Raw genomic sequence first — 15,732 nt, forward strand, 5'->3', positions numbered from 1 at the left:
GTGTGAACAGCGATTCTTGAATGGTATTGATACCGCATCAATAAAGAGATCCCGCAAACCGCCCCTTTGATAACCATGGTTACGAAAGAGGCGGTTTGCTGGTAGCGGCAGCCGCAGTCAACATACTAACTTTCCTTGTAGGCTCCTTCCCACAGGGTCATTGTTGACGGCACGAGGCGCACAATAAAGCGGGGGAACATAAATTCTCGCCTAAATTGTTTTAATTTTTCAGTAAATAAAGAATTGCTTTCTTGCGTAGGTCGCTGCGGGTACTATAAAAAGAAAGTGTTCGGAATAAAAGAAACTTGTTTTGTCTTAATGGCCCTTTTGAGTTATTTTGTTTGTCTAGATATAATACTATCAATACTCCATTAGCACTCCCGTAAGCGAGGCCAGTGACAGGCAGCACTATGGATGATTGTTTCGCTCCCAGTAACTTTGCCGCATAACTGAACAAGCAAGGAAGCACCTTCCATATGACTAAGAAGGGAGAAAAGTGGAGCACCTCTATGAGCCGCAGGCCTTTTGTCGAGTTGCACCCAGCTTTTGCCGGTGGCCAGGGTTGAGCCACTGCACACCAGGTGGCTGCACAGGCCAGTGGGCCACGGGCCGTCGAACGTGGCCCCGAAGAAACAAAGCAGCTGAACGGGGGACTGGCCGCCTGCGTACCATGGAGTGTCGTCTCAAACGCGGAAAAGGTGATATTACAGGCAGTTTACTGGGATAACACCTGAGGAGGTGCTTACACATTTTGGCCCGCAGGATGAGGCGGCGTGTCGCTTATAACAAGACAGGAAGCTGACATTAACTTAATCTAACCGTCAGGGAATTTCCGGGTGAGTTCAAAAATAGGGAATTCTTTATGTTTGGTTGTGTTGCCACTGGGTAAAGTGTGTCGCCGATTCTCACAACTCCCTCCTGGGCCTTTTAGCCCGCAGAGAAAGCCCCGTACTTGAATGCGGGAAGTAAGAACTTGTAAGGCATGATAGTTGATCACTTCAAAATGTGCAGCGCGGGCACATAAGAAATGATTTTAAAACAAAGCAACACGAGCGCACGTGTTGTTTCGTGTGTCTCTCAGCCTTGTTTGTTCCTCACTGTACGCTTTTTACCGTAACATTTGGGCGTTCCGCCAGGTCCATTTCACAGCCACCGACTACGTTAAAGATTCCAATAAGAACTTTGTGCACGAATTCCGAATTCCGCACATGTAGCCGCCTTGATGACAACGAACTGAAGGAGGTAGATATTCTTACCGATAGAATAATTGTGCGTTTTGCTCAGCTTTTCGGTCGTAGGACGAAGCGTGGTAGTCGCTGGTTTGCTGTCCACACGTTCCGCTTGTAACACTGAAATAACGTGAAGGTGACACGATTGAACATCACTGTGAAGGATTCCTCCATCACCACCACCACCACAACGAACGGCGGCATAGGTTTGTCACGTGTGCTCTATAAACAGTGCAGAGAAAGTAAAAATGAACCCTTCTAAGCGCATATATTTCGACGAGTAGGTAGTGTAAGGACTGCATTGTAAGCTGTGACGCAGAACTGTTTATTTCATGGAAAAATTTACTTGACCAAATTGAGTGATTCACTATGGCTATCACGTAAGCAAATGACTAAAGCCCGTAATATTTGAAAAGCAATGCCTGTGTACTTGAAAAGCGTGAGAAAATTGTCCTGGAGGGATACTTGATGTGTTTTGTTCTACAAATAAGTAATATTGAGTCGCCATGTAGCTTGAACTTCTACCGCAACTTAGCTCATCTTACACAGGACCGTATAATGCTCACACAGTTCTGAAGTGAATCAAGATTATTTCGCTTCCAAGCCCCCAACGCAGTAAAAATTACAGTGAAGAAAAAGTGGAATACCTAATTCACTACTGCGAACAGCACTATTTGTATAAGCCAGCTTGCTTCCGACGTGTCAAGGGGTTTCCGCATTCATTTCCTGGCCTTTTTTAAGTGTTTTTTAATTTTCAAAGGGCCATCTTTACAGGGCTTGTACAGTAATTCTACCCGGATAGCGCATCTGTAAAAGAATTTCCACCTAAAAGTTACCTAGCCGCGTCGGGAGAATAAAAGGTCCATCGCTATTGTCCTCATCGTTAAAAAAGAATAGTATTCATCATCATCAACGTTATCACAATGATCTTCAGTAAACTGAAGAAAGAGGGCCTTTCCAACAGACCTCCAATGTCAGCTATATCGCGCTGTCCATGAGTTCTTTGTCTCCAAATGTACTTATTTTGTCCCTATATCAAGATATTTGTTTTCCCCCACAACTACTCCCGTCTGTGTGGCTATTCCAAGAATGAGCCACTTTTAACCTAAATTTGAATTCGGATGTATAGAACCAACGTTGGCCTGTTACGAGGCACTTGTTTCCAATCCGTTATACTTCTTTCCTTTTGATGCATTTATTAAATAAAGCTTAGGGCGTTTACAAATTTCGTAGCCCGTTCTAAAGCTGGCCAGCAATAATAAACTGACAAATCAAAAAGTATAACTGCACAAGAATGTCTTTAAACCTACTCCTAATGTCCAATATTTGCAGTAATCATGTACAGTCGGGGACTTAATTTTGCAGACCACGCGAGCACGTGGCAAAAGCCACCGATGCGCGCTCTGGAGGCCCGGCGCCTGTTGTTGAGACCGCCGCGGCGCGCATGCGCGTCCTGTTTTACTCGCAGGCACACCCGATTTTCTCGCTTCCTACCGGTGCTGCAACGGTCACTCAAGCCCTCAAGCACCACATAGCGACGCCTTTGTAGCATTCCTTTCTTCCAGATGGCACATTTGGGGCCTGACGTAACGATTACGAGGGATTTGGCGCAAGTGCGGCTCGTGTCCTGATAAACCCTTGCGCGTGATGTTTTACTTGTTTGTTTTGTGCTTTATCGTTTATAGACGATGAGACTAGCGGCTTGCGAACGGCGTCCCCGAATGAAGCTCGTACGAAGCGCAGTCTCACGGGACCGCGCTACCGAGGACGAAATGCCAGCTATATGAATAGCGAACCCTTATTCACCTTGTTTATTGTGTAATTTGGGCACTGAACGTATATTCCAGCTCGATCTCCGCTGCCCATAAGGTAGGCGATTTGCAAGTTTGATAAAAGAAATCCTCCGTTTTATTTTGATGTCCACTTCCTTACTTGAAAATGATTCTAAGACATACCCATATGTATTGTCTGTTCGTTCGGCGCGTCGGCATTATTCAAAACGGCACCTCGGGTTCCCGTCAAAGAACGCCATAACCTTATTCGCTACTTTTCGCCGTAATATTAATTGCTGCTTAGGGCCTTTCGAATGTTTTGTCACTAATGAACGGGTGTTTAACCACTGAAAAACAATCAGCTTGTCCTGTTTTTTTTGCTGACCTTGTCCTTCCGCTTCGCTGGTCATCTGCAAGGTGGCCCTTTTCTGATGGAGGCGAAAAGAGAGAATGCTCAAGTGTGTTCGGGATTTCGGTGCATGTTACATATTCCAGGTAATCAAAATTAATCCGGAGCTTTCAACTACGATGCGCCTTATCGGCTTTGTAGCATCGGAGCGCTAAAACCTCATAATCAATCAATGCAAGCCGACCTTGAAGAATTGTTCCGGCCTTGAAGCAATTCATCCCCGTAGGAATGAATTCCTCGGCTAACAGCATCTCTTGGCCTATTAGTAAGCCGGTAAAGGTCCCTTTGAAAAACAGCTTCTCAAAAGTAGCGAATAATTTTACGGCATTCAATGTGAGCCCGAGGTGCCAATTTTACAGATGCAACGGGCAGAGCGAACAGACAATTTATGTGAGTACGTATTTCTATCATTTTTAAGTGATGAAGTAGGAAGCAAAAACATCGAAATAATTTCTTTTATCAAACTTGCAAATCACCTACTTTATGGGCAGCGGAGAGCGAGCTGGAATATATGTTCAGTGGCCAAATTACACAATAAGCAAGGTGAATAAAGGGTCGCTATTCATATAGCTGGCATTTCGTCGTCGGTAGTGTGCGCGGTACCATGAGACTGTTCTTCGTACGAGCTTCATTCGTGGATGCCGTTCGCAAGCCGCTAGTTTCATCGTCTGTAAACGATAAAGCATAAAACAAACAAATAAAACATGACGCGCAAGTGTTTATCATGACGCGAGCAGCACTTGCGCCAAAGCCCTCGCAATCGTCACGTTAAGCCCCAAATGTGCCATCGGGAGGAGGAGGAGGAGGAAGAAACTTTATTTGCACCAGTCAAAGGCACAGAGTAAGCTCAGTGCCCCCTCCCCCCCCCCCCATCAGTCGGCCGGGATCCCTTGGGACACGGCGGCTTCTAAGGCGAGACCGATGACATTTCGCTGAGTGCTTGAGGCCAGGCTGAGTAGCAGGACCTCCCAGGATGCAGTATTTCTATGAGGTTTGTTGTAAGAGGGACACGTCCACGCCATGTGGACGAGGTCCGCGACGCCGTTACAGTTCTTGCATCTAGAGTCGTATACTTTGGGGTGCCATTTGCTGTATAATAAAGGGTTTGCGAAGACCCCAGTTTGTAATTTCCTCCAGTAGACCTCTTCTTTCCTGCTAAGCTGTGGATTAGCCGGGGGAGGTACCTTACGCGCTAGTCTATAATGTTGGGCAATTTCGTGAAAATTTCCCAGTTCCTCTACCCTCGGGGATGGTTGTACAAACGGGTCTAGGGCATCCTCGGCGATCGTCCGGAAAGTAAGACCTCGGGCGGCCGCATGCGCCTTTTCGTTCCCGATGAGACCCCGATGAGCTGGAGCCCAAATAAGCGTTACCTGTTCCGCTGTCACTTCCGCATTTGCGAGAATTTTCCAGGCAGCGTTGGAAATCCTGCCTCGGTCGTAATTTCTAATGGCTGACTTAGAGTCGCTAACTATCACCCTCGTTCCTGGCTTAGTAAGCGCCAGGGCGATGGCAGCCTCCTCAGCATCTTGCGTGTCGCAACTAAGTATTGTGCAGCATGAGTGCGGGACGCCGTCTTCCGTTACTGCCACTGCCGTGTAAGCTTTCTTTCCTATGTGTTCTGCGGCGTCGGTGTATAGGACGTCCGGCCGGCCTCCGTATCTGATTTGCAGGGTGATGGCCCTGCTCCTACGTCTGCCCTCGTGATATGCCGGATTCATGTTCCTGGGCAGGGGCGATATTGTTAGCTTTTCTCTAACATTCTTAGGGAGGTCCTTCATGTCCTTTGCAATCTCTCTGGATTTGTAACCCAGTCGTTCTAGTATTCTCCGACCTGTTCTGCTGCCTAGCAGTCGTTGTTGCTGTGACGCCTTGGTCGTCTCGATGAGCTCGTCTATGGTGTTCGAGACGCCTAGGCTGAGTATCTTGGCCGTCGAGGTGTTCGGGGGAAGACCCAATGCACTTTTGATACCTTTTCTTATGATAATGTCTAACTTACTTTTCTCTGCCTTGGTGAGTTTCAGGAACGGGGCAACAAACAGAATGCGGCTAACGCCAAAGGTCTGAAACAGCCTGAGGAGGTTTGCTTCCTTCATCCCACCGTGTTTGTTTGATATGCGTTTTAACATTCTACAGATTTGCTCTATACTGTTTTCTAGTTTCCTAATTGTCTCTGTGTTTTTGCCATTTGCCTGGACGTAAAGTCCGAGTACCCTGATGCGTTCTACCGCGGGGATCGGTCTTCCGCCGGCTCTCAGCATTATGTCATAATCGTTTCGAAAGGCCTTCCTAAAATTGTTAGGAACAATGAACAGTGCCTCCGATTTTTCCGCAGAGCATTTTAGCCCTATTGGCTCTAGATATTTTTCGACCTCGCATATGGCCTTTTGGAGGACTTCCTCAATGTGCCCATCGCTGCCATGGTTGACCCATAACGTGAGGTCGTCTGCATATATGGTGTAATGTAGGTCCTCTATCCTATTGAGTCTCTCGGGGAGCCCTATCATGGCGATGTTGAAAAGGGTAGGGGATAAGACCGACCCCTGCGGCGTTCCCCGATTTCCGAGTTGTATGTTTTCGAGGGATGCTCCCCCTAGCTTTATGGTCGCTGTCCGGTTAGAGAGAAAATCCCTCACGTAGTTATATGTTTTTACACCTACGTTTAGTGAGCTCAGGTTGTTCAGGATTGCGGTATGCTTTACATTATCAAAAGCCTTAGCGACGTCTAGGCCAACGATAACTCTGGTGTCTTGGGTAACTTTCTCTATGATTTCCTCTTTAATCTGGAGCATCACGTCGCAGGCGGAAAGTTTGGCCCTGAAGCCGATCATGGTGTCTGGATAGAGCTCTTTGTCCTCAAGGTACCTGCTGAGTCTATTTTGGATGACGTGTTCCATCAGTTTTCCTACACACGACGTGATGGAGATTGGCCTGAGGTTTTCGAGTCCGAGCTTCTTTCCTGGTTTTGGAATGAGGGCTAAATTAGCCTCTTTCCATTGCGGAGGTATCTCTCCTCTATCCCAACATCTCTGCATATAATTAGTTAGGTTGCAGATGGACTCGTCGTTTAGGTTTCTTAGCATTTTGTTACTGACTCGGTCCGGGCCCGCAGCCGTTTTGGTCCTGAGACGGTTAATTTCGGCTCTAACCTCCGCTACCGTTAGGGGGGCATCCAGGGCCTCATTCGCGGAACCTGTGTAGTCGGGCAGAGTTTCGCGAGTGGGTGGACTTAGGTAGCGATTGCGAACCTCGTCTAGTAGCTCTTTCGAGGAGCCGTCGAATTTGTAAACGAGTCTCTGAAGTTGCTGTTGCGCTTCTGATCTAGTCTTATCCGGGTCAAGCAGGTGCCGGAGTAATTTCCACGTTTTCGCGCTGCTGAGTTCTCTGTTCATTTGGTCGCATATATTTCCCCAATTTTGTTTGGTCAGCTCTAGCGAGTATTCCTCGATCTGTTTGTTTAGGATGGCTATCCTCTTACGGAGGTTCCTATGAATCCTATCCCACCTCTTGTTTCGGATTTTCTCCTCTATGTCTCTCTTTTTCCTCCAGAGGCCGATGAGGTGGCTGTCGACTATCTCAAGCACCTCGTCCACCTCCAGCTCGTCTGTGGCCGTTTGGGTGGCATCGATTATCTTCCTACTCCATGCCCCAATATCTTCTATGGGTTCGTTATCTGTACCTATATTCCTGAAGGCCTCCCAGTTAGTTACTCTGTGCTTGCGCTTCTTCGGAACTGGGGGTCCGTTGCTAACCACGATCTCTATGATCTTGTGATCACTGCCTAGGTCTTCCCCGGTATTACACCACGTGGCCTCGATACCGCCGTGCGTGAGGGTCAGATCTGGCGTCGTGTCTGCTGACACGCTGTTTCCCTGCCTCGTCGGTCGCATCGGGTCTGTAATCAGCACCAGGTTGTGATGTTGAACTTTCTCCCATAACGCCCTACCTTTAGCTAGAGTGTGTTTGTAACCCCAGGCTGGGTGTGGAGCATTGAAGTCCCCCACTACCAGCAGAGGGTCGCCCTGGGCTAGGCTTTTTACTTTGAGAAACAGGTCCCCGAAATCACATTTTCTTTGCTTGGGTGAACTGTAGATATTTAGTACGTATAGATTCCTTTGCGCACGTTTGCGCGGTATGAGCTCCACCAGCGAGTGGTCGATTTCGGTGTTCCCCGTCTCATGCTGCATTGCCGTTACATTTCTCTTGACAAAAGTGACTACCTGGGTATCGTTTCCAATGCCCGGGTAGGATTTATATCCCGCCAATTTTGAATTTTTCCCGCATTCCTGAACTGCAATGACCTCCGGGCGATCGCTTCCATCGAGAAATGCCTGTAAGACCGCACGTTTATTGATGAAGCCCCTACAATTCCATTGCCAGATCGTGTTATTGCTGCATTTTGGTGTCATCCTGAGTTCGTGTCGTTTGCTTTGACTGAGCTTCCCCGTATAGCCATTGAATTTGTTTGTCCCTGAATTGGATTTCACCTTTCATCTGTTCCATAGCGCTGCCCAGCGATTTTACTTGTTCAAGTATCGACTCTAGCATGCCCTTTATCGAGTTGCATTCCGATTCTAGGTTCGTTATCCTATTCTCGTATTTGACGCCCTCTTCATTCTGCCTGGATTTAACTTTCTTGAAGGGAGGAGGACTGACTGCCAGAGCCGGTGTAGCCTCCTGCTCTGTTTTTTTAATCAAATCTGACTTAAGTTCGTCTAACTGCTTCTTTAGTTCTGCATTTTGTTCCATCAGGATCCTATTCTGCTCCTTAAGGGCATTTAAGATTTCCGCATTAGCATCCTGGGCGGCCCTACCCACCCAACCTACCTTTGGTGCGATTGTTGCCGGATATCCCGAGGTTGCACGAACACTGCCACTGTCACGTGAGTCCTTGGTGTTTGATGTTTCAGTCCTCAACGGTGGCAGGCGAGGGAAGGATTCCGATCGGTTCCTCGACCTGCTGCGTTGCCTGGACTTGCTCCTCGAGCGGTCCTGGTTTTGGTCCTTTCTGCTTGTGCGTGGCGAGCTGCGTGTGCCGAGTTTCTTCTTTTTCTCCTCTTCTTCTTGCTTCCGCGCTTCCGCTTCGAGCTTGCGCTCCCACTGTCTTTTCTTGACGATATAGGGAGTTCGGAAAAGGGCTTTGCACCTCTTGTCCCCCGTCATGTGCTCTTTGCCACACAACTTGCATTTAGGTTCGCATCGATGTTCGTTCGTCGGCGATGGTTCACCGCATCCTTTGCACGTCTCCGTAGGGTTGTTGCAGACGTCCGACCGGTGGCCGATGTCGCCGCACTTGAAGCACACCTCGTACCTTTTTCTGTAGAGGTAGCATTTCATGGGCGCCCCGAAGCAGAGCATCCACCTGGGGACTTGGGGGCCAGCGAAGGTGATGATCACCGAGGCGGAGTTTCCCATTCTTCGCACTCCAATGATAGGGGGGTTTGCGGGGTGGGAAAAGGCAGTCTCCAGCTCTTCTTCGGCCAGCCTTGGGTCTAGTCCATGTACCACTCCTCTGCCGCAGTTGTCGGGTGCAGCCATGTAGGTCAGAACTTCAAACTCCTTGCCTTCGACTTGCAGCCGTCTCAACGCAAGCATTTTGACGGCGTCTTCTTCTTTAGGTGTGCTGTAGGTTATCGTCCCCTGCTTGTCGTTCATCACGACCCGGTCTTCTTCTTGTCTTTTTTTCCACTCTATGGCGGCTGATAGTCTCAGTAGCCCCCCGATAACGGGTAGCGAAAGCTTGGTGAGTGCGAGCCCTTCCTTGGGTCGTATAATCACTTTGTAATCCGCGTGCGGTAGCCTCGGAAGGTTCGACGCGATCGATTTTTCTGCCAGCTGCTTGCCGGTTAGCTTCATCTTATGTTCTTGTTTTGCGGTCACGTTTGTGAAAAACACTTTCGCATTTCGCTCCATTCCGACCGCAGCTGTTACGGCCGCGCCCGAAACACCAGCTTGACTTTCTCGCTGCCCCTGTTGTTGGAGCTCCTTGACTTTCTTGGTCACTTTCGTTACCCAATTCGACTTTTTCAGCTCCGCCGGATCGATGTCCGTGCCGTTGACTGTCACTTCCATCACCATGATGGCGACCGCGAGCTGCCGCCGAGGCTGGCGGCTGCCGCCCGGGCTGCTGGGCTGCCAGGCCTAACGTAGGCTTAGCTAGGCGTTCGGCGTGGTCGACCGCGGAAGATGGAATAAAGTCTTAAAAAGTTCACTCACGGGCTTGATTTGGTATCCACAGGATCCTCGTCACTTCCGGAGTGAACTCACACCAGTTTCAGGCCAAAATTTGCTTAGTTCCGCTAGAGAAATTTATCATTTTACGGAGTCGACGTGACACACGCCGCGCCCGCTGGCCCCCTAGCGGCCTCCCTGCCATCGGGAAGAAAGGAATGCTACAAAGGCGTCGCTATGCGGTGCTTGAGTGACCATTGGAGCACCGCTGCAGGAAGCGAGAAAATCGGCGTGCCTGCAAGTAAAACAGGACGCGCATGCGCGCCGCGCTGGTCTCGACAACAGGCGCCGGGCCTCCAGAGCGCGCATCGGTGGCTTTTGCCACGCGCTCGCGTGGTCTGCAAAATTATGTTCCCGACTGTACGTACTAACATACTAACTCAAACCTCTCCCTATGGCAATGCACAAGGAATTATATCAGAGTGCTCAATGCTCAATGCGATTAATTAATGATCCCCAACTGTAACGCCGAACGATATAAACTTTGTATAATATCACCAAATTCGTGTGCATTGTCCTCCGTTTTGAAGTGAGAGGCAATTCCTCCCGTGTACACGCTACTTTAGACTACTTTGCAGGATTCCAAAAGATGAGGATAACGTACGCACCTGCACGGCGTTTGGCCGTGGCCCACTCTCGGAAGAGGAATTCTGCAAAGGGTGGCATAGAACCAGCCGGGCGTTGCGCATTGTAAACGATACATGAGCAATGTTAGAGCCCATGTGTTCCAAACATCTAAATTGTATTGCGCGGCATGCATAAACTGCTTCGCAGTAAGCACTTCTTAAAGGAGTATTTCGCGATTCAAGTTTCAACCGAAAAATAGTGGCAAATGTCTACCGCTAAGAAAGAAGTAGATCGGTTAGCGCCTGAAAGAAAATTGGTTTAAAGGGAAAACCTTGTTACGGAGGTCCTAAGCAGACTCCGCCAGCACGCCGCGGCACCTTGCGTCTCACAAAAAATAGCTTGAGCAGTATTCTTGTGCAAGAATTTTGGATGCGCCTAGATTTAACTAATTTTCGGTACACCAGAGAAGCGAACATTTCTTTCCCTTTCTTCCGTAATGCCGTCCAAAGTAAACCCATGCTGAGTTTCGGCGGCGACTCGAATGAAACTGCAAATCTCAACAAAGATGATGGTTTGCGCAAGATTTACACTAGAATTTCTCTATGGTCTACCCGCCTGAGTTTTACAAAAACTGCAGTTTACACTGCATGACGGCGATCTCTGTTAAGCCTGCCAGAAAGCTATTGTACCGTTACAAAGGTGCCGGTGGGCATTACCCGCAGCTTTGCGAATGGGCACACTTTCCTATATGGTCACGAGTTTTTGACGTGCACAAACACAAAGATGTGCTAATTATGAACAATTGGGCCCAATTTTAGTGGCGTTATGATCGTCTACAACGTTCAAGCAGAATTTTATGCAGAATGCTTCTCAGCGTTGGGAGCATTCTGTGTCTCGTTGAAGCAACGATATTCAGCTCAATTAACCCTCTCCGGATGGTAACTGTATTTCTGATTGCTCCTGTTTATTTGTGTTACTCAAAAACTGTTTCAGAACCCTTTCAGCCGTACTGCTCCAAATGGGAATGATTCCTCTCCCCCCTCCCCCCCTCCCGCTATCGTAGTGTTTCAAATACCTTGTAAAAGAGGAATAATCGTGTGCAGTGTTAAGACCTTATGTCGCACGCGTTCCGTAACAACCCACTGCTCCAGTTTTTTTATAACCAAGGAAATGCTTCTGGGTTTACAGCATCTCTAGAAATTTTAGGCTGCAGTGTCTCACACGGGACGTGAGTGTTTTTCGTTCTGAATATAAGGTAATGAGTCCGCTCAAGAGAGGTCCGCCCCTTTCAAAATGGTGTCGCAGTCATAACCGCCTGCAGCCAACAGGTACTCTAATCCAGTCCGTAAAAGTGTGCTGGTGGTCGATTACCAGGTCATGCATTAAATCGCAGTGCTACGCTTAGGCCCTAGTAAAGTGTGCAAATTCACATAAAGAATTCTGGCTGTGTAGTTTTTTCTATGTTGATTCCAGTCTAAAAAAAGTTTGCCTTATGGTGAATTTCTCTAGAATACGCCGAAACAAAATATACACCCCCAACGAGCTCTACCCTCCAGGAAGTTCCGAATGCCAAAAATTGCCAAAATGTGGCAAAAAATGGGCCTACATTTATGACTGATACAGGAAAACATTATTGTTCCGTAGTGGGAAACAGCGTTTCAAAAAACGAACATGTTGCTTCAGAGGCGTACTTCGGCATTCTTGCTGTCGTAGCGCTACTAGCTATACCCTTGGGAAAACTAATTTTTAATTTTTGTGCGCAAGCCTTCTGGCGGAACAGGACTAGTGCAGCGTTCGTAGCCGTTATAGCTGTCCCCCACTCACCTCCTTCTTCCCTCTTTCTCTCCTCCTATCCTTCGAAACCCTCCTTCCCTTCCCTGGACTGGGTTGTATGAGGGTTAACTCCTTGATGAGTTCAAAAATATCCCCAGTTCTTTTCTCTTTTCTGCTTTTTTATAAATCACCACTACCCACTCTGGCGGCTGCTACTGCGGTTTGGCGGCGGCAACGGCGACGGTGTTGTAACAGAGAGAGCGAAGGCAGAAAGAAAACGGTGGAGGAAAGTGTGATGAACAGGTGAGAGGGATGCGATGTGCTGAGCCCGCACGAGACGTTCATTGGAGCGTCTGGCAAAAGTGTGGGTTCGAGGGGGGGGGGGGGGGGCTGAGGGATTGAGTGCGGCACGCGCTGCTATGACGTCATATCTCTCACTGCCTCCCCGTTGCACTCTTGCCAGCCGCTACTCTTCCTTGCGGGGCTCATGCGAACCACCTGGCATTTGCAAAAAGCGATTTCCAGCAACATGGTGTCTGGTTTTCCCTTGGCACTCTTTGCTCTTAGCCGGCCTTGCGCCATAAAACCCAATCATCATCATCGACATGGTGTCTGGCTGCGGCGACGCGCTGCGACGTAACAGCACAGTAGCGCGCGCCGCCGAATGTTCGCTGATCGCGCGATCCCTTCCTGAGACACAGTAGATACGCGCCGTGACCTAGAAGACTGAAGTTCGCGCTGCGCAGACATTTCGCATTAGAGAGTATGGTAATCATTAGTGCATTTTTCTGCATCGGAACTACTCACGCACATTAAAAGCTATGTCTATAGCTTACTTTTAGGGCGGCCGTTCACTTGAGCCAGACGATCTGCAAAGAAGGACGCATATTAGTCCTGTAGAGGTTCAAGCGTGGCATTGAGAAATCTTGTTTCTTTAACACTACAACAACATTCGTTAGTACCAGCGTCGAGTAACGAGTGTGTTTCCATGAGCTGCTAAGCAATGTGGGTACGCAGTGAATGACTAGCGGCTCCTTTTGCTCTTGGAAACTCATGGCGGTTTTCTCAGTCTGTCCTGCACTCCACATGTTTCCTTTGCTCGAGTGAGTGGTGGATTCATTCTTTTACTTGCCAAAATCTATTTTATGGACCCCTTTCACTGGAGGTTCAAGTACAAGAGGGATTCGAATACCAGGGTCAGTGACAGTAAGAGCAAAGCCTAAGCGATACCAGAGGAAAAAGGAGGACTACGGCACAACACCTAAACACCGGTTGCGAGCAGGGTTCGTGCTCATAACCTACCCACTATCAGCAAAAAACCCACGTACCCTGTGAGAAACAAGAAGCACATCTTCTGATATTTGTACTTTTTTAGTGTGACTTGCAAACCGGACAAAAAATATACAAGAAGGGCTAACATTTCCTCGGGGTTGTCAATGCGAACGCATGAACGTCTAGCTGAACGCATGAGATCCCGGTTTCCCCTCGCGTTTTCGAAGGGCTCTGCAATCTTGTCGCTTGCAGGCGCTTTGCTTCGCGATCCTCCTTAACACTCTCGGATTCGTTCGACCTGTCTATAACTCGTTGCTTCGCTGCTCGATCATGCCGCCGAGCGAAGGAAGAGTTGACGACATAGGTGAATTTCACCGCTTGTTCTTTCTCTCCCTTCATCTGCGGTGCACTGCTGAGCACGTTTCCAGCTACCGCCGAGTTTAAACTGGCGCTATTGAACGCCCCGTAAAGCGACCCACGTTCATTGAGGGATGCCGATTGCGGGCGCCGGCTTCTTTCTTAAGTATGGTGCTGTGGAACACCTCGTGCAATGGAACTCCTTAGGTTCTGGGGAGCTCTGACCTCATTACAAAGAGACCATCACGGCCAGAGCCCTGGGCGTCGCGGAGGCCCTTTAAGTCTCCGTCACTCCGTTACCCTGACCCCACTAGTACTACTATCTCAGAGAAAGCCGTCCTCCTGCAGCGCAAGAACTATACCACTCTTTTCAGTGAGCGCACAATCTAGGGCTTTCGACTTCGAAGAAAGGATTGATTGGTGTATCTTTAGTAATGCGTCACCAACTCGCTCTTACCCCTAGCGAATTGAGCCTTTCTTCATGCGCACGCCTTGATACGGCTTCAGAAGTCCGCAACATGGCGTTTCTCGCACGTCCCTCATACACAATGCAAACGATGCTTAGCCCTCTAAGCGCCTGAGGGGTCGAGCTTGCTCGCTTTAGCAATGGCACTGGCTGCCTGTAACTCCTTGCCTTCTACACGAGTACGGTATTTAGTCGCCATCTACCCATCCCTCATTTTGCCCTCTCCTCGCCGTTCTGAGCACTACATTTCACCACCAGGGCTGCACAAACAAAGAAGCGACTGAGGTACGTCGTGCTGGATATTCTGATAAGGTAAGGCAAAAGTGTTTTTTTTTTTTCGCGGTAACCACGGAACAAAACGAGCTAATAAAAACCACCGGCGTCGCGAGAACTTAAGCATTGTATAATGGCATCCTCGATTTACCAGTCCTGGACGGTCCGCGGGTAGTCCGAGGACCACGTTAGGACCGGGAGCCCCATTGGAATACATGAGAAAATCGGGCGCCGTATCGCGTCTCGGGCAGTCCGGGGACGATCCGCGACTGATAATCGAGGAGGCCCAATATTAGCTGTAACGTTAAGATAAAATTGCGTTTTGTGGTTGAAAACCGTTCGATGAAACGCTTTCAACGCAACAACATATATGAACGTTAGAAAACAGCCACTAAACAACTGAAGTAACAAAAAAAAACGAAAATAAAAATTCAATCTAGGTTATATACGGGACGAACCAGCGGTGTCTGGAGCAATTTCGCACTTTTCCTTAGTAACATTTGTCATATCTTTTATGTAGATTGAAGGCATGCTTATGCACCAAATATGGGATGCCAAAAATGTGGAGTGCAGTTTAAACATTCCCGTGCATCCTTAACGAATGAGCTGCAATGAAAGCGATGACACTGGTCTTAATGCATATCTTGTTTATCCCGCTCTGAATAATGTAACGTTTGTTCGTCATATTTCATATCAAGATAGCCTCGTATTGTAGCTTCTTCTCTTATTTACGTGTGTGTGTTCAAATTTTATGTAACGCGCCGAAGCTGTAATTTGGCTATAAGGTGCTCGTAATTTAGGGCTTCAGAATAATTTTCACCACCTGGTGTGCGTGCGCATGCATTGTCAAAGAAAACGACATTGTTAGAGTCTAGATGGCTAAGACCTACATCACTTACTGCCTTCGTCCAGAAAGTGTTGTACCGGCGTTGTCAGGCCCGAGGTCCCGGTGTCGTCTGGGGTAAGACGAATCAGAATGAAGTTAGAACCCCCGAAAATTTCACGCGTGTTTGATGAGAATTTCAATGACACATTTCCTAGCTAAGGTTATCCAAAAATTTGCTTCCTGACCACGAAGATAAATAGTGCACCGAGATTTGAAACTATGAATTTTGCGTAGTTTCAGTACACCTAGCGATTACGTAACTAAGATAAAATGAACACATCAGCTGTTCAGCAGCAACAGACCATAATATAACCTCCATCCGCCATTATAACAAAACATTTGATTGATTCCTCTTCCATAGGAACTGGTAAAACACGAAAGTGAAATGTGCCTTCCCAGGAGCAGTTGAATGCTTCTTACGCATCGATATGAACTTGCACATCGCTATTTATATTTCGTCGGTATGGCACCGTTATACGCATCAACGTTAAACACCG

At 48.2% G+C, this 15,732-nt stretch overlaps 1 long non-coding RNA gene across 1 annotated transcript; it reads right to left on the reverse strand.

The window, feature by feature from the left end:
* Window positions 1-1,255: 1,255 nt before the first annotated feature.
* Window positions 1,256-15,348, reverse strand: LOC144180508 (uncharacterized). Its single transcript, XR_013324445.1, has 4 exons — window positions 15,249-15,348; window positions 12,818-12,850; window positions 10,250-10,291; window positions 1,256-1,349 (listed from the first exon to the last, which is right to left on the reverse strand). It is a non-coding gene; the product is annotated as an uncharacterized LOC144180508 (long non-coding RNA).
* Between the last annotated feature and the right edge of the window lie 384 nt (window positions 15,349-15,732).

The sequence above is a fragment of the Haemaphysalis longicornis genome, unplaced genomic scaffold (assembly GCF_048455015.1).
Source record: "Haemaphysalis longicornis isolate Haplotype H1 unplaced genomic scaffold, Haemaphysalis longicornis Haplotype H1 scaffold_4, whole genome shotgun sequence".
Taxonomy (NCBI): domain Eukaryota; kingdom Metazoa; phylum Arthropoda; class Arachnida; order Ixodida; family Ixodidae; genus Haemaphysalis; species Haemaphysalis longicornis.